The sequence below is a fragment of the Nycticebus coucang genome, chromosome 5 (assembly GCF_027406575.1).
Source record: "Nycticebus coucang isolate mNycCou1 chromosome 5, mNycCou1.pri, whole genome shotgun sequence".
NCBI lineage: Eukaryota > Metazoa > Chordata > Mammalia > Primates > Lorisidae > Nycticebus > Nycticebus coucang.
The window spans coordinates 40,921,945-40,928,431 of NC_069784.1; the positions used below are offsets into that span (position 1 = coordinate 40,921,945).

Sequence of the window (6,487 nt, forward strand, 5' to 3'; positions counted from 1 at the left end):
ACATCACCTGTTGTCCAGGCAGTATGTGCAATATATATTTTTTTCCTTTTTTTTTCAATTTTTTCCTCTAGATTTTTCTTTTATTTTGTATTTATAATTTTTCATTTTCTTTTGTCAGTAGTAAGGGGCCCATTTGCTACAGTCTGTTCCTTTTATTATTTTTTTCTCCTTTTTTCTTAAGGTTTTTTGTTTGTATCTTTTGTTTTGATTTGTTGTATTTTAATATTTCTATTTTTACTTTCTTTAATAATAAAGGCTCGATTTTGCTATGGTTTCTCTTTTTTTTCTTTCTTACTTCTTTTTATCCATTTATTATTTTTTTCTTTCCATTTCATTCCTTTTCTCTCTTGTTTTGTAAAACGTTTCCTACTTTTCTTACCTTGCACACAAAAATTTCTCAAGTAACAACTAAGATCTATTCCCATTTTCTACATCTTATAGAATTTTATTTTCAATTTTCTTTATATTCTTTTATTATTATTCAATCTTTAAAAAATGTTTTTTCTTTTTTAGAGACAGAGTCTCACTTTGTTGCCCTTGGTAGAGTGCCATGGCATCACAGCTCACAGCAACCTCCAGCTCTTGGGCTTAGGAGATTCTCTTGCCTCAGGCTCCCAAGTAGCTGGGACTACAGGTGCCCACCACAACGCCTGGCTATTTTTTGTTGCAGTTTGGCCGGGGCTGGGTTTGAACTCACCACCCTCGGTATATGGAGCCGGCACCCTACTCACTGAGCCACAGCACTGCCCCATTTTATCTTTTTTTCTGATCTGTTTTCATTCTTGGTCCATATATATTCCATTTATGAGACAAAGACTCAGTCTGAAGCCTGGGCTGGAGTGCCACAGCATTGGCCTGGCTAAGGACACCTTGATGCCCTGGTCTAAGGGATCCTTCTAACTTTGACCTAGGAAAACACTATTTGTAGGTCCTCACCCCAATATATTGCTGTTTTTTTCTTCTCTATTTGGTGAAGATGGGGTCTTTTTCCTCAGGATGGTAAGGAGTTCCTGACATTGAGAAAATTCAGGATCCTTTTCTAATAAGAACACTTAAGAAAATAGGTGTGCCTGGTACACTTCTTAAGCTGATTGAAGCTGTCTCTGAGAAACCCACAACTAATATACTGAATGGAGTGAAACTGAAAGCTTTCCCTCTTAGAACTGGAACAAGACACAGATACTATTACCTCTGCTATTAAATATAGCCCTGGGGAGTCCAAGCAACCTCTGTGAGGAGCCATGGGGATGAAGGAAGAGAAGGAGCACAGGTCTAAGGAGAAGTGAGTAACCCTGATAATGTCCCTGGGGACCATAGGCAGTGGCAGTGGGACTGCACCAAAGGAGAAGATAAGCAGGATGGAACCAAGGAGAAGAAAGAAATACCACCTCAGAGCAAGGTGGTATTTTGAAGATTACCTCCCACTTTGACCAAGTAGCAGCTTCAGGAAAATCTCCAACCTATGCCTGGACATGATTATTTTGAGTTTTTTTCCTAATGATACGAATCTCTATCCTCATATGTATGCCAGAGTATAAATCAACTTTAAAAACAGAAAGGATGGCTTGGCGCCCATAGCACAGTGGTTATGGCGTCGGCCACATACACTGAGGCTGGCAGGTTCAAACTCGGCCTAGGCCTGTTAAACAACAATGAAAACTGCAACAAAAAATAGCCGGGCATTGTGGCAGGCAACTGTAGTCCCAGCTACTTAGGAGGCTGAGACAAGAGAATCACTTAAGCCCAAGAGTTTGAGGTTGCTGTGAGCTGTGATGCCATAGCACTCTACTGAGGGTGACATAGTGAGACTCTGTCTCAATAAATCAATACATAAATAATGAGAAGATGACATCTACTCCAGAGATGCTAGAGGAAATAGAAGCAAAAAATAGAGAACTAATAGCTAAAAAGAGTACCCCACTTTTTTTTTTTTAAGTTGGTCCAACTTTATTAAAACCTGTTACAGAAGACACAATTCAAAGAAGAATCATTGTTTGTGGTTTTTAGGCCTGTAGAAATCTGAGCTATATTTACTACAAAAGAATATAAAATACATTCATTCAAACTACAGTGTAAAAAGAAGTTTTAAAAATGAACAATATGTCATTAAATTAAATGTTTACGAATAATTTCTTTCTAAGCACTTTAAACAATTCAGATGACCAGTTTGAATTCAGTGAGAAAACCTACAAACACAAAACATGTTCACATTGAGGTGCTTCAGCCCCAACTTTCACAAACTACTGGAAGTTAGAAAACACTTTGTTGCGGGCGTCGCCTGTGGCTCAGTGAGTAGGGCGCCGGCCCCATATACCGAGGGTGGCGGGTTCATAACCCAGCCCTGGCCAAACTGCAACAAAAAAATAGCCGGGCGTTGTGGTGGGCACCTGTAGTCCCAGCTGCTCGGGAGGCTGAGGCAAGAGAATCATGTAAGCCCAAGAGCTGGAGGTTGCTGTGAGCTGTGTGACGCTACAGCACTCTACCGAGGTGGTACAATGAGACTGTCTCTACAAAAAAAAAAAAAAAAAACAAAAAAACACTTTGTTGCTAAATGAAAAAAAAAAAAGAAACTCAAATTTTTTTCCACATCAGGGAAAATTATACTGGACTTAACACTTTTAAATGAGCAATAAGCTCACAACATTAGAGAGAAATCACCTCTTGCCTTATGAATGCAAAATAAATCCTCTCTATAGAGATTATCAGCTCACTATCAAGGGTTGAACCTCAGTAAGCACAATTTGGAAAGACAACAGACTTCCCTGTGAGAATTGGCTAGAATAGACATCTCCTGCAGGGAGCTTCTGATTGTTTTGTTAAGTATTCTCTCAGTCTTCAAGCTCTTTTTTAAAACCCACTCCATTCCCAAGATCACTGAAAGTGAAAAGAATAAATCAGGTGGCTCTGAGAGCAACCATGATCACATCAAGGCAATGTTGTAATCTGTGTCTCTGGTATTTCATCCCATTTCCTATTGATAATGTCTCCCCCCCCCCTTAAGAATATTTGAGGTTCTCCGCATTACAAACTTATTTATTTTTAGCTTTAGGCATAATATTTACATTTTTTGAAAAAATGCATTTAGTAAATACTCTTCAAGCCCTGCATCTACTTTCCTGATACGTAAAGCATAGAAGCTTGGTGTCTCTGGGACTGTCTAAGGCTGGCTTTTGCACCAACTGTTTAGGAAGGTTCTGTGACTACTAAGTTTTCCTTTAGAGATGAGAATTTATAGAAAACCAATTCAGTGTGAAATACCTATTCCTAATTTAGAGCAAAGGTATACAACATAGCAAAATTCCATTTATTAAACTTTATCTCATGCAAACTTAAACCAATAATTCCAGGCCCCAATATAGATCATGAAACTATTTAAGATGCAAACATGGTAAAACAAATTTCTAAATTTCTCCAGTCTTCCTAAAAGAAGTATAGTGTTTTAATCAACATTATAGACCAAATCTGTTGCCAAGGAACACAGTTTTTGACCTGATCACAGAAAATCATTCTGGTAACCTGACACATGGTCAGGATTCTAATACTAGAATTAAAGGCATTCTTTTGAATTCTGTCCTTGCTTCCAGCTCAGTAGATACTGATCAAAGCTTGGTAAAGCTAAGCTGGTTTGAAGACCCTGGGTAATGTTCTTCAACAAATTCAACAAACCAAAGGAGTTTTTCAGAGCTCTTGCCACTCACTGGTTTTGTGCCATTTTTCCACATCATAGTCTTGCAGATACTCATCTCTACCTGGCCCCCAGGTGGCCCACGTCCATACTGCCTGCCCTCCTTAAAGCTGGCATCCCAATCTGTGCGAATGATCCGATCATCCAGACGAGTTCCATTTATGTACCTCATGGCACTTTCTGCATCTGTTCGTGAATAGTATTACACAAAACAGAATCCACATGCTGTTTTTTTCATTTTATCCAGACCCGTGATGATTTTCTTTATGGCATCGCTTTTGCTGAAGAGTTCATAGATTTGTTCTTCAGTTGTGTAAAAGGAAAAATTTCTAACATACAACGTACAGCTTTTCTTCAGTAATTTTTCTTGTTCTTCATTGTCACCCTGGAAGTGCTGGTCCCGGTACTGGCTCAGCTCCACGTAGGAGTCGCTGTGCCTTCAGGAGGCCACCGACATAATGCAGAGAGGTGGACAGGTCGAGTGGCAACTCGACTACCCCACTTTTGAGCTTCCTGAAAAATAAGCAGAGAATAAGAGAAGAAAATGGAGGTGCAAAATAGAAAGAAAAAGACAAAGAAAAGAAGAAAGGATAAAATGGTAAGAAGAAGAGAAATGAAAATGGAAAGATATAGAAAAGCTAAAGAAGATTGACAGAGTTCCATAAAGGGAAAACATAAAGGATGAATCAAAGATTAAGCTGCTCAAGAAGCCAGAACAAGGAGATAAAAAAGAGTTGGATAAAAGAAAGAAAAAAAAATAAATTGGACAAAGAGAATCTGAATGATGAAAGAGCCAGTGGACAAAGTTGTACATTGCCCAAGCAATCTGATAGTGAACTTAAAGATGAAAAGCCAGAGAGAATTGCAGAGAGTGGTAGAGACTACCGGGAGAGGGAACAAGATTATGAAAGAGATCAGGAGTACATACTTCTAGAAAGACAGAGTGAAACAGCAAGAAGAAGAGCATCATAGGCAGAAGGAGCATTTTGAGAAAGAGAAGATTTCTAAAAGCAAAGAAGAAATTTTAAAAGAGAAAGAAGCACTTTGGTATCTTTTTTTTTTTTTTTTTTTTGGTTATTGGCCAGGGCTGGGTTTGAACCCGCCACCTCTGGCATATGGGACCAGCACCCTACTCGTTGAGCCACAGGCGCTGCCCAAGAAAGAAGCACTTTGGGATAAAAGAAAGAAGAACAAAAGTACAGAATCAATAGTCAGGTCGGACAATTTGGAAAAGAAAGAAGAGGTGGTTAAAGGAGGCTCGGTGCCTGTAGCTCAAGCGGCTACGGCACCAGCCACATACACCAGAGCTGGCAGGTTTGAATCCAGCCCAGGCCTGCCAAACAACAATGACAATACAACCAAAAAATAGCCAGGCATTGTGATGGGCACCTGTAGTCCTAGCCCAGGAGTTGGAGGTTGCTGTGAGCTGTGATGCCACAGCACTCTACCCAGGGCGATAGCTTGAGGCTCTGTCTCAAAAAAAAAAAAAAAAAAAAGAAGTGGTTAAAATAGATTGCACAAGGGGAGGCACCTGTGGCTCAGTGTGTAGGGTGCCAGCCCCATATACCGAGAGTGGCAGGTTTGAACCTGGCCCCTGGCAAACTGCAACAAAAAAATAGCTGGATATTGTGGTGAGGGCCTGTAGTCCCAGCTACTTGGAAGCTGAGGCAAGAGAATCACCTAAGCCCAGGAGTTTGAGGTTGCTGTGAGCTGTGATGCCATGGCACTCTACCAAGGGTGATAAAGTGAGACTCTGTCTCAAAAAAAAAAAAAATAAGATTGCACAAGAAACAAGGATCATAGGCTGGGTGTGGTGGCTCACGCCTGTAATCCCAGCACTTTGGGAGGACAAGACGGGTGGATTGCCTGAGCTCACAAGTTTGAGACCAGCCTGAGCCAGAGTGAGATCTCATCTCTAAAAATAGCCAGGGGTTGTGGCAGGCACCTGCAGTCCCAGCTACTTGGGAGGCTGAGGCAACGAATTGCTTTAAGTCCAAGAGTTTGAGGTTGCTGTGAGCTGTGATTCTATGGCACTCTACCAAGAGTGACAAAGTGAGACTCTGTCTCAAAAATAATAAATAATAAAAAATAAATAAAAACAAGAAACAAGGATTTCCCACCAATGCAGCTTTAGTAACCAGGAACTCGAAGCCAAAATCGACTCTGTGGCCTTGATGACAGCACCAAGTCTGGAGATTCAGCAGTAGAAAAGAATCAGGAAAGTGGTATTAGCCATAGAAAAGAAGGGGGAGAAGAGTGATAAGTCTGAATGGCCTAAGGTGTGCTGACTGTCTAGGCAGTCAAAGAGCAAGTGTTAAGCAATCCAGAAGTACCTTCAGGGCAAAGGAATAGACAGAAAGAAAGGGAGTCTTTGTGCTGGTGGGGTACATTGCAGAGGAGTATGTTTTGTATCAAAGCAGGATTCTGATTTGTAGGTTTAGAAATGGAAGTACAATTTTATTGTTTTTGCAACTTCTATAAATCAATTTTAACATGTTAGAAAATGATGGCATATTGTAAATATTGTCCTAGGCTGATGGGATTAAATGTTTATGTCACTGTAATTAAAAAAAAAAAAAGAAAATGATGGCAAAAACATGCATTATAACTTACAGGAGGGAAATGTCAAGTGAGAACTTGAATATATATGACATGATAAAAAATAAGAACTGGTTCTAAAACAAAACATGTTGTTAATCCTACCTTGAATTTTCTTAATTTGGGTGGAACAGAGTCACTTTGAAGTCTTATTCAGATCTAGTTATATTGCACTGTCGGTTGTTAACTGTTGACTTTGTGTAG

At 39.8% G+C, this 6,487-nt stretch overlaps 2 pseudogenes; one reads left to right on the forward strand and one right to left on the reverse strand.

Annotated features, from left to right (window-relative positions):
* Positions 1-1,247: 1,247 nt before the first annotated feature.
* On the forward strand, positions 1,248-5,945 carry LOC128585924 (regulator of nonsense transcripts 3B-like; annotated as a pseudogene).
* Positions 1,932-4,124, reverse strand: LOC128586423 (nuclear cap-binding protein subunit 2-like; annotated as a pseudogene).
* Positions 5,946-6,487: the final 542 nt, after the last annotated feature.